This window comes from Ambystoma mexicanum, chromosome 6q, assembly GCF_040938575.1.
Source record: "Ambystoma mexicanum isolate Mex_15411 chromosome 6q, UKY_AmexF1_1, whole genome shotgun sequence".
In the NCBI taxonomy this organism is placed as follows: Eukaryota; Metazoa; Chordata; class Amphibia; order Caudata; family Ambystomatidae; genus Ambystoma; species Ambystoma mexicanum.
Genome location: NC_090937.1, coordinates 968129484 through 968142674, shown reverse-complemented (window position 1 = coordinate 968142674; position 13191 = coordinate 968129484).

Here is a 13191-nt window from a genome sequence, read left to right as displayed (position 1 = left end):
TGTGCGCTGCTGATGTCATCGCCTTGTCCACCGAAGTAGAGTAAGTGGTGTTTATCCTTCACCTTCTCTGACTGTAATCGCCGAAGAGCCCTTTCGGATTGCTCCACGAGTAACTACCGTAGTGTGCATAACAGGTGGTTAGGCAAATCAACTGAGACTGTGTTTCCCAAATACCGTATATTGTATAGTAAATGGGCAATCAATAATGAGGTTTAAAACACATGCGGTTTCGATTTAAAAGCAATGCCACACAGCGTCCTAGAGTAACAGACAAATATCTATTGACTAAGAAGGAGTTGTGCCTATATACATATATATATAAAAATATATATATATTCAAAGAAAAAAGTTGGAAGAGGAGTTGTGCTGAGAGTTAATATAAGTAAAAGGGAGATACTTGGGGACACACCCACCTCAAACCACACCAGCTGTACGTTTCGTCATTCAGGCAGTCATGGCAGGTCTACCAGGCATATCAGGTCCTCCCATTTTTATGCCGACTCCAGGAATGGCAAAGATTGCTTGGCAGCAATGGCGCAAAGGTTTCATGCACTATATGAGGGCGGCTGGTGGTATGTCATATTCTGGTGAGAGGAAGCTGGCCTTGTTGTTGCATTTTTTGGGCTTTGAAGGCCAGAGAATTTTTGACACACTACCACAACCAGAAGGAGACGGTAGTGGGGATAATTTGAATGAATTTGAAAGTGCATTGTTGAAACTTGACAAGCATTTTAATCCTAAAAGGAGCACAATCTTGGAGCGTTACAATTTTCGCATGCGAGTTCAAGCACAGGGGGAGTCTGTTGAAGATTACGTCACTGCTTTGCGGCATCTGGCCTTAACGTGTAAATTTCAAGATAGCTTTGATGAACATATTCGAGATCAATTCATGACACATTGTCGATCTAAAAAAATACGGGAAGAGTTATGGCTAAAAGATGAACCAAGTTTAGATGAAGTATTGAATTTGGCTAAGAGAGTAGAGCATTCTTTAGCATGTGTAGCCAAGTTATCTAAAAATGAAGGAGAAGATACTAAGGAAGCAAAACCAGAGGTAATGAACATAGCGGAAGGAAAGAACAAAAGAAGAGGAAGAAATAGACAGTCAAGCAGGAACATTCCAGAGGAAAGAAGGAGTCAGAATATTTGTCAGAAAGATGAGAAAAGAGAGGAGAGGAAAGATGATAGACTCTGTTATCGTTGCGCTAGTGCAACCCATTTTGCATCCTCTGTAGTCTGCCCAGGACGAAGGACCGTTTGCACTAAGTGCAGGAGGAGAGGACATTTTATGTCATGTTGCAAGAATTTTCAATTTGGGCAAGATAACCAAAGAAAAGTATTTTATGTGAATGAAGAGGAGGATAGGAAATCGTCAGATGACGATGTTGTTGTTGTACCTTCTCAGAATGTTATTGTCAATACAGTTAATGTTGTTGGTAAGGGTGATGAAGAGGATGACTGTGAGCGTCCATATGCTACTGTGAATGTTAATGGTTTCAAGTTGTCATTAATGGCCGACTCCGGGTCAAAAATAACACTTATTTCTAGAAGTGTATTTGAAGCAGAGATGAGAGGGAATGTATCAGCACTGTCGAAACCGGACATAAGTCCAGGAAGTTACAATCAAGATCGAATTGAGTTGTTAGGGTACGTGTGGAGTAAGTTTGAATTTAAAGGTCGATGTTGTGATGGAAAGGTGTATATCACTAAGAAAGGACAATCTCTACTAGGATGGAGAGAACAAAAGAATTTGGGAATAAGACTTGATCCCAACCATCCAGACCAAGTCCTACAAGTTTCCGAAGAACCCGTGAGTCATGGGAAATATATGTCAGAGTATAAGAAAGTGTTTGATGAGTCTCTGGGAAGAATAAAAGGGTTTCAACACCAGATAATTTTGAAGAAGGATAGCGTACCTGTAGTGGCTAAGCTCAGACCTGTGCCGTTTGCTTTACGAGGCAGTGTAAAAAAGGAATTACAAAAGTTGTTGGCGTCAGGTGTAATTGAGAGAGCTGGGGGAGTAGAGTGGGTTTCCCCAGTTGTAATAGTGAAGAAGAGTTCAGGGGATTTGAGGCTGTGCGTTGATATGTGTGAGTTAAACAAATGTGTGTTGGTGGACAGGCATCCCCTGCCCAACATGGGAGAGTTATTGACCAGGGTGGGCGGGGGAAAGTATTTTTCTAAACTGGATATGGCATCAGCATATCATCAAGTGGAGTTGGAGGAGGCCTGTAGGAAAGTCACTGCATTTATTACACATGAAGGTGTGTTCCAATTTAGGAGGATGCCATTTGGATTGGCATCCGCCTCTTCAGTTTTCCAGAAGATCATGGATCGTTTGTTGAGAGGGATGAAGGGTGTTTTTTGTTTTCAGGATGATGTATTGTTGAGTGGAGAGACTTTAGAAGAACATGACAAAAATCTGTGCAAGGTGTTGAAGATGTTTGAGGAGAGGGGTATCACGGTGAAAGGGGAGAAATGTAAGTTTGCTGTGACGAGAGTGGAATATCTGGGTCATGAAGTGTCGGAAGATGGGATAAGACCCAAAGAAGACATGGTGAATTCTATAAGAAACATAGAAACGCCTAGAAATAAAAGTAAGCTTCGTTCATTTCTAGGAATGACAGAATTTTACCAGAAATTTGTTACGAACTATGTCGATAAGGTTCAGGAATTAAGGAAAATTTTGAGAAAGGGTGCTGACTTCGTGTGGAATAATCAATGTGAGGAAGAGTTCAATAGCATCAAAGAAGATATAGATATGGCTCGTCCGTTAGGATGTTTTGACACTAGGAAGTCTACCATTATTACTGTTGACGCCAGTGAGGGTGGTTTGGGAGCCGTATTGTCTCAGAAACAAGTTGATGGGTCTGAAAACATTATAGCTCATGCGTCAAGAGGTCTCAGAGGAGCAGAGATGAGATATTCGGTCATTGAGAAAGAGGCTTTAGCTTGTTTCTGGGCTGTTGAACGTTTCAAGAGTTTTGTGTGGGGAGTGGAATTTACAATTCGCACTGATCATAAGCCTCTAAAAGCAATATTTGAAAATAAGGGCCTTGACAAAGTTTCACGCCGGGTGGCAGGTTGGGTCACCAGGATGCAGACGCACTATTTTAAAATAGAAGTCATCCCGGGAAAGGGAAATATTTTAGCAGACAGCCTGTCCAGGATTAGAGTTGCAAACTCTGAGAAGGTGAAGAATGAGGATTTAGAATTAGTATTTGTTAATACTGATGGCATAGTCTCCAAACCAGAGTGGTTGGAGGGTATGAAAGAAGACCATGTGATCAACAGAGTAATTCCATATGTTGTGTCTGGATCATGGCCAAATAAGCAGGCATTGAAGGAAGATACAAAGCCATATTGGGAAGTGAAGGACGAGTTATCTGTAAATGAGGATATTTTGTTCAGGTGGGGTAGGGCTGTTGTCCCCATTGGATTGAGGAAGAAGGTTATAGAATTAGCACACAGCGGTCACATTGGAGTTACTAAGACAAAGGGTGTTTTGAGAGAAGACTATTGGTGGCCAGGATTTGACAAGAAAATAGAGGCAGTTCTGGCAAATTGTCAGTTTTGTATCAGGAGTGGTAAGGGCATTGTAGCCAGGAAACAGCCATTGGTGGATGTTGGTCTACCATCCAAGATATGGAGCGATATTGCCATGGACATTCTGGGTCCTGTAGAATTAGGCTATGGTCGCGGAAAATATGTTGTGTTGGTTGTGGATTTATTTTCCAGGTGGACAGACTTTAAAATTGTCAGAGACATCACGGGAGAGAGCATGATAAGGGTTTTACAAGAAATTTTTGCTAATGAAGGCTTACCAGAAACTGTTTTGACAGACAATGGTCCCCAATTTATAGGAGAAGGTTTCACCAACTATTTGAGAAGATGTGGAGTGGGACACAAGAGAACTTCGTTATATCATCCTGAATCAAATGGTGTTGTTGAGAGGATGAATAGATGTGTAATGGAGAGTGTGAGGATGGGAGAGGAGTGTGGTTTGGACAAATTAGCCATGATACAAAACAGGATGTGGGCTCTTAGAATGGCGCCACATGCTGTTACCGGATTATGCCCGTTTGAGCTTATGAGGGGCAGGAAGCCGTTTTCTATAACGTGCCCACCTTGGCTTGGTAGGAGTAGGGAGTCTGACCTGGTGGTAGATCTGGTAAGGAAGTCTCTGGTAAAAAAAAAAATCAGAATGGGTCATGCGTGAAAATATGAGAAGAGGAAATAAAGAATTGCGTGTGGAATGTGGAGATTGGGTCAGGATAAGGAAAGGGTTTCTCAAAAAGAAAGGGGATTCCCTTTATTCGGACCCGGTCAGAGTGGTGGCAGTCATGAAGGGTGCGGTACGTGTGACCGGTGGGCAGGTGTGGAACAAGAGTAGGATAGCTACCGTGAAGAGGGGTCATGTGTGAAAGGAGAACGCTTTTGTATAACAGACACTTGGGAAAGGAAATTTTTAATGTAGTTGTTTGAGTGAGTTGAAGAATTCTAAATAAAAAAAAAAAAAAAAAATGAAATGAAGGGAGATGTGTTGTGATGATGTTTCTCTTTGGGAGCAGAGAGAGCTAGTGTTGATGACATAGGCAGAGCAGGGTGCTTCTATGATGTCATTGGAATGTTCACTTGCATGTGATATTTACGTTCTAAATTTGTCAGTTGATGGAGGTTTTGATGGGGAAGGATCTCGTATGCTCGGGGGTCTTTCTTGCTTTCATGTATCTTAAATAAATACAAAATCAACTTACCAGCGTCTGTGTGCTGCTTCATAACACTTTTACTGTGGGAACAGTCTCCTTTGTTCCACAGTATGCTACTACTTCAACCAATTTCAATGTGACATTCACCGACAGTTTATACACCACCACAGTTCAGGTACTTCTGCTTCTTCTTCTACAACTTTATACTTCAGAATTATTAGGCCTATAAACACAAGACAATTCGACCTTTACAGGTAGGCAAGGCACTCTTCTTTCCTATGTTGCAAGAAAAGTGCAGCCTCTTTGCCTTTTCTGTCTGCCTTACTGCCACAAGGATAACTTGCCTCTGCTCCAAGAATAACTTTATTTCAACTTCAGCAGTCTTCAGCATTACAGATTATCTTCTTCTGCATAACTATTTTCAAAGCACTCAGTTCCCTTCCCCAGCTTTGTTCACACCCTCTTGGTTCCAGTAACTACCTTGAAGCTGTATTGCCACTCTTCCAGCTTCAGGTAACAATCCAACACTTGTATCAGAGGACATTGGACCTTTAACAAAATTGCAGATCAGATCTGCTTAATAGGACTAGTTTCACTATGTAAAGGGCTCGCCTCTTAACCTGGGTAATGCTTGTTCTTCTAGTCAGTACATCAACTTCTGGACTTAAAGAATAGAAATACGTGTTTCAGAATACAAGGTTCAGTCTTCAAAGGAAAGACAGATTTAAGCACAAATGACCATTCTTTAAGATAGATCTTTAACCTAAAAGAGGTACAAGTGGTTGTATTTCTATTCAATATCGCAGAGACGGTTTCAAACTCCTTTCAAGGAAATACAACTGGCCACACGCGACCTTCCTTTGATGCTGCATTAACTTGTAACACTTGTGAAAGTCAACGTTTGTTTTTTGGAATTGTTTTGAACAGGCGTTCCCTTTTAATGAGAAACACGTGACCACCCTGTCAACAGAAAATTGTTCAGTAATGGAAATAATCTGCTTTTCTTATAACACGAACACTACTGCTCTCACTAATAGTGCACGTGTTACATTTCTATTATTAAAAAGAATTTCCACAATGACCAACATTTAATACTCGCTTTTGAATTTACGTAAGTTACTTCTGAGTGCTAACAGTTACCGGCAAGGCTTGCTGAGTGAATCTGAATGCTGAGCTTCACTCACCGGCTCCAGGAACAGTGCAATGGCGGGCTGCTTCATTTTCCCAACTTCTTCAACTGCTACTACTGCTTTGGGCACTCTTGGGACCCACACCCTTCTGTAGCATGGGTGTCTGTGGTCCGGCCACGCTATCAGAGATATATGTTCTAAGCAAGGTGCTAGCCAAGAAATTGATGCCGGCACTAACCTGGGCCTGATGAAACTGCAAGAAGAGCTTGCGAATCCCCCAAGCCACCCTGCTCCCCTGTTCCAGTACTGGATCCAGAAGAAGGAGCAGGATGACTAGGGAAACCCTCTGGGGGAGAAAACTCTGGCAGTCTGAAGTCTTCAGGTAGGTCTGGTAATTCGTTCTACGGTCTCGGGGGTGCAGCTTTGCGGAACACTGAGAACACCAATGAGGACTGTACTGGCCCAGATGTACTGTGACATAAGGAACCAGGTAAGGAAGAGTATGCTAATCACAGAATGAAAGAATGTGAAAAAGGGAGAGCAATACCACAGAACAACTTCAGCCGGTCAGTGCAGAGGGTCGATTGCAGGATCAGCAGAGAGCTATTTCCGTGCTGGAAAATATGGGAAAGGTTGAGCGGGAAATTCAGATGATTTGTTTACTTAATGGTAGAGCTAGATTGTTAACCTACCGACACTGGCGGGACCATTGACGTGTGTAACCTTTTCTTACTGGGAATGGCAGGGCTTTGGTGCTGTCAGAGAGAATATGCCATGCTGAAAAGTATGACGAGAATGAGCGGGTGTTTAGGAGGCAGAGAAGCTGATGCGACACAGCACGGACGCTTAAGTGAAATGTTTGCTCGGCGAGGGAAACCTCAGGGAAATGTGTCCGGCTGGACGCTGGGAATAGAATGAAGAAAGAACAGGTAAGAGAAGGCTTCGATAAGGCCAGGTTAGGGAAAGCAAAGTCACAAACTCACGGAGCGTTCCACTAATGGAGTAGCAACACGCTGGAGTCCTGCTCGTTGCCATAGATATCTTCCTCTGCCGGCAGTACGGGTGCGGAGACCAGGCAGAGAGAGTGGAGTGAACTAAAGCTGGAACGCTGCATGGGACTTTGAGCGCCATCTTGGGGGAAGGTCAAAGAATAAGGCAGATCCGCCTCCATTTGTTCCAAACGGACCAGCGTTGCATATGAGACATGACACATGCCAATTGGGAGTCTCCTTCACGCCTCAGTCCTATCTGCTACGGGCCTCGAGCTTCAACGCATTCACAGCTCTGCAATCACAGCCACTCGGTGCAAATGGGGAAAGCTCCACTCACAGCACGTCTTCCTCAGTGTAGCCACAGCAATGCAGGTTTTGAGACCACAGGACCCTCTCAGAACTTGCAGGTGAAATCTGCTGTCTTTGCATTCCGGCGTCCTTTCTGTGATCACACTTCCTAGTGAATTGCCAGCCTTGTGCTCTTCTAGTACTGCTACTGATGCCAGCCTGCCAACTCCTGCTCCAGCTCTTTCCTTCTCCCATCTCCTGCTGCAGCCTTTTATGCCTCACAGGTTTGGCAATTGGATTCAGGTGTGAGCCATTGATTTAAATTGCCTGACCCTTGCAAAGGCTGTTAGGCCTAAAGGCCTGACTACTACATCTACATGCTTCTTTGGCCCTCGTCTTCATCTCAGTCCATATAGGATTCTGAGACATGCAGTTTACTTAATCAAAGTCTTTCATTTTTAACGATTTATTCCCTTAGTAATTGTAACAGAGGGGCTGTAGGTTTTAAGTTTGGTTTGCTAGAGGAAGATGATTTAGGGAAGACCCCTTTTCCGCCATTCCTTGTAGTATACCTTTGGTATGGAGGATAACATTTAGGAACCAAACAGATTATTTTACCATAATATGCTTTGGTGTTACAACCTTACGGTTTACCACCGTAGATTTAATAGGAGGTTTTCGAGACATTAAAATGACAGTAAGCCATTAACCTCTTCTTGTACAGTGGTAAGTCTCCCTGTTAGAGGAAAAATACTATGTGGGTCATTACGAGTCGGGCGGTAAGGGATCCCGGGCACCGGTAAGGAAACCGGTGCCGGTAATCCCTTACCGCCGATTCCGAGGTCCCATGGAGGGAACCGTAAGGAACGTGTGGTCTGACCACACGCCCCTTACGGGTCCCGCTGAGGGATCAGGGCGCTAATAACGGGCTTGCCATTCGCGAGCCCGTTATTAGCGCCCTCCTCATTCCCATTGAGCCCTATGTGGGCTCAAATGGGAATGGGGAATGGTTTGTTCAATGGGGACTTAACGGTCCCGCCAGGGTCGGACTGCACCGGTAAGTCCCCATTGAACAAGACCGGTGCCGGACCCGGTACTGGAAGCAGCCATGCGCCATGGCTACCTCCAATTTCGGAATGAGGCCCTATGTCTCATCCCACAGAATCTCCCGACTACCTTGGGCCTTGTCTCAAGCCAATTGATCGTCCCGCAGTACACCACACCCAAGGTTGGGATCAGGAAGGGCCTGTCTTCCCCAGGCCGCCTGGGGACTTTAGGCAGGTTTTCAGTGAGGGTCTGCAGGATTCTTCACACAGCCCAGATGAAACATGCACGTTCTGAATCACTGAAAATGTAGTTGTTCTTTTGACAAGTCGAAAACTAAGTCATCTCTGTTAAAATTTAATGTTACCTCTATCTTAAACACATACCTCCAATACTGATGCATTAACTCACCTATCAATAGGATTGGAACTAACAGGTTACACAATAGTCTTTGCAGCAGGGTTATTGACACACTGAGCTAACTTCACCAACAGGCTGGTGTCTTTGATAGGCACAAAGGGTTAGGGCAGTGGCACTTTCATGTGAGGTTCACCTGACATAACTGGCTTGTCAAAGGTTCAAAGCCTATTTGGACTATCCTACATGTGAGTCATGAGATTCATAATGAGGCTTTGATATGTGCTAGATTATTGTCAGTATGGCTCAGTAATCAGACATGGGAGAGGCAAACATTTTGAAAAATGCAAGACTGCGATTAGGAGGCATTGAAGTCTATGACAGTATGACATCTTATCACATTGTCAGCCAGTATGCATCACATCAGCTCAGGAGTATGGTGGGAAGAGCTCAGACACTTTTCTTGCTCAGTACTTTAGCTAAGTGCAGAAAATACCAACACACATTGGTGCTGTGTCATTACAGAAGCTCTGTTGAGAAATCCAGGTACTGTCCTTAAACATGGGAGGTACTTTGTCTCAATATACAGCAGACCTGTTGAGCAGTACTGATACAGTCTGTGCCACTGAAAATATATACATCACTGCTTCCACCTGTATCCATTATGGATGCTAGTGGTGGGTGTGTGGTCATAAATGGAGTTAAAGTAAAGTTCAGACCACATGCAGAGCTCTTCCTGGAGCTCTAAGACAACAAACTATGCACAGTGCCCTTTCATGCATGTAAAAACATGTAATCTTAAGATTATAAAAAACACCTCTTTGTATATAACACCAAACGTTTTTCCTTCTCATAAATGCCAAACACAACTACTTGCTGGGAGGCTCTAAAAAATGAAAGAATTTGAGAACCTCAAACCATTAAATTCCATTGAAGTGCTTCACTGTTGAAAAGAAAACAAAGTATGACATAACCATGCAACTGCAACTGTGCTGCCTCTATTAAAGCCAGTTTTAAATAACTAAATAAAAGGAAAATTAAACAGAAATGCAGCCCTTGTTTAAGACAATTTGAATGTTATACAATACTACACGTGTCCTAAAGCAATGTGAAAAATGTTATCTAGTTGTGACTTTAAAACTGGGCATTGATCCTTTTGTGCTGCATTTTAGCGCCCATCCAGTCTGAGTACTGCTAGCATGTGCATATCCTGTTGAAAGCACCCCCTTCATCTGTGCCTTCTTGGCTGCTAGGCCGCCTTATGAGTTTATTCGTGCACTGTGCAGCTCCCCTATCTCTCTCCCTCACCACTCACATAGCGTTCTCTATCTCCCATATCTACTCTGTTACCCTATCACCTATCCTATATCCCTCACATGGTCTGGAAGAGAAATGCTTAAAATAGCTCTCCTGGCCTCTAAACCAGGCCTACCTATTACTGACATTTACATCAATGCTACTTCCAGGCAGATTATTACCAACATCCTCTTTTCTGTCCCACTCCTCAGACATATGGACTCCCCACTTGCTCTCACTCTCTCCCCTTTCTCCTCTTCACCCATTAATGGTGGCACTAGATGTGAAGTACTCTTGGCATACTTCTCATCCTCTAGGGCACATCATTAATGGATATCATAATAGTAATATCATGATCCAAGGTTCTCAACCTACTCTTCTTCTTGACCGACGCCTGCCCTCTCTCATTAACTTCTTCCCTTCTCCTGCTACTAGTCTTTCCTCACCACCACCGACGGAAGTACCACGCCGCTGTACCCCTCCTCAGAAAACTTTCAATGATGGTAATCAGCTTCACATATCTACTTTGAATGTTCTGCTGTAAAACACTCCTCTGACATCTGTCTCCTTCTTGAAGACTTTGACCTTGATGTCCTCAGCGAGACGTGTTTGCTACCCCAGCTCTGTCACTGCTCTTTACACTCTCCTTCCTGAGGGCTATAAACTCCTTTCCAACACCAGGCCCAACCAGTCCAGAGGTGGAGTGGCTCTGACTTTCCCTGAGTGGGTCCTTGCTTCTATCATACTTACTCAATCCTACACCTCCTCTGAATGTCTTGTCTGTAGGCTCGGGGCCTCACCTACTCTCTCTCGCACCCTTGCTACCATCTGCAGGCCCCCTGGCCCTTTCCCTCTCTTCCTCTCTGAATGGGCCAACCTAACATCCTCTCTCATGGCCTCTACCTCCAATATCCACCTCGACTTTCCTGACTCAGCCACTTCCCAGTTCCGTGACCTCTGTGACTCCCTGTCTCTTACTATTCTTCCTTCCGCCCGACCCATTCAGCCGGACACACTCTAGATGCCTTCCTCTCTGATGACATCCCTAGCTCTAACGCGGTTGTAAAGACTGGAGGGGGGTTTGTAAAGACTGGAGGGGGTAATCTGTACTCCTGCCCTCTATATGGCACCATAGAAGCACAGAGCACCCCAGCCAAGGTTCTCTATGTAGTAGCAATGGACGAGCAACCAAGACGTAATCTCTCAGGAGGTGATGCAGGCAGGTGCTTAAGTACAGTGTAGTCCCCAAGCCCCCCACAAAGGAATGTCCACACACTATGTTATGTGCTAAGACAGTTCTTCATATAAAAATAAGGTTCATGATAAATACACAATTAACAACACACTATGTACTCTGGAAAAATTCTAATATGGCAAATATATACAATATCTATATGGTACCACACTTAGCTCCTTGGAAATGCATCAATTGCTGACAGTTCTAATGGCATACAAATCAAACAGTAATGTGTATCAGAATAGGACATAGGAAGGAAGACAAGTTAGTTCAAGCAGTGGCAGAATACGTGGTCCAACTACCCATACACAGTTCTGTGTGAGTACCCACCCACCTAGGCAACCTGTATTAAAGAGTATTAACAATCCCAGTCCATTAATGTTAAAATTGTCTTGTTTCCTGGTCAAAATGTTCAACTACCCCAATGTACCTGAGTTAGAAGAGCTTCTTCGGTGGTTCGTTGACAGATCCATCGTGAATGGAATCCCTTTAAAGCAGGAACCACGGGGCATTGAGATTCCTTTGAAGAAATGTGAACCCTGCTCAGCGACGATCGATCATGGACGTCCTGCGAAGACGAGGCGTGCGGTGCACCTTAATGTAAAGAGTTTGGTGTAAATCGTTTAGTACAGTAAAGAGGACTCAGTGAAGAACGTAGGCCTGGCAGCGTGCGTCGGGTGTCGGCGTCGACGATCGTGACTCGACCATGGCTGAATTTCAGATCTTCACTTGTCGGCGTCTTTGTGGACTTCAGGTGGCGGGAAAACCACCAGCAGATTCTCCTCGACTTTCTCCGGCGGGACAAAGCAGTCGACGGTGATGGCACGGGAGCCCTTCATTTAAATGTTCTTAGGCAAGGTGGAGCGTTGCGGCTCCGGTCTTTGAGCAGCACAGAGTCAAGCTGTCCCTGCTTCTGTGCAACAAGCCTCGACAAGCTTGAAGCGGTTACGGAAATCATCAGAACCCCGTTCGACGGTGATGGACGTAGACGGCCTCGATGTCCTGGTGCTTTACTTCAAGATTTCTCGACAGACCCCGTCTCTGGTCGACAACCTTTCGGGACTGACTTTCAGGGTGCCTCAAAGAAGATCAGCTTCTGCACTATGTTCCCTCGTAGCTCGGGGAGAGGTCTCCCAGCAAGGTCCTCTCTTGGATCAGTCCTTGACAGACTCAACAGCTTTTAGATTTTGTTGATGGAAAGCAGCAGCAAACCTTCTTCTTCCAGCTGGGCTTCAAGGATAAGCAGCTTCAAGTTTCAACTTCAGCTTCTGAACAAATTGGTGAGAGGTCCCCACATATACACATTTGTCCCTCATTCACACTGCTGAGCCAAGCTCAGTCAGCCAATCGGACAGAAGGGCATTCATGCAGGCACGCAGACAATCAGGCTCACAGTGCATTCCGGCCATTCACTTCCACCCAGACACACACAACAAGAATTGTGGATTGGGGCAAGCACCCAGCCTTTCAGCACACCACACTGCATTAATGTCAGTTTCAGGCAGGGCGGTCTCATTTATTGTGTTATCCACACAGAAAGCAGACACCCATAACATGGAATGTATATTGGTCACACACTCCATTCACAGAGGCCCCACCCCAAGGGTGTACCCACAACAAACATTCACTGGGAAGGCTCCAGCCAGTCTGTCCTGGATTTCCCCACAATACCAAATATGGTTCTTCCACCCTACAGCTAGTCAGTGAAGGGACAGAGTCAGGGCTTCCCAGGACTTTGGGAAAACAAGGTAACGGGTAATAGAAACCAAGAGGCCAGAGGGGCCATCTTGCCTCCTATCAGGAATCCACTGATTCCTATGGCAGGGCCTGGGTATCCTAAAATGGAGGATACTCCGAGCACCTGTCAAATTCAGCATGGAGCTGCCATCAGCCCATACCCTGCTCTGTGGGCCATAGACAGGCGCTGAAAAAAAAAACACTAGGGGTACAGGATTATACTTCCACCCATGAGTGTCATAAGGATATCCAAGGGTCTCTGTTCATCATGACCAAAAAGAGGAAGAGCTGCACTGCCAGGAGTGCCAACTGGACTCCTGTGCAGGAAACATCACAGAACACACATGACAAGGGAGTACAGGACAAGTACATGGCGGCCCTGTCCCTCTAATGCATTTCCA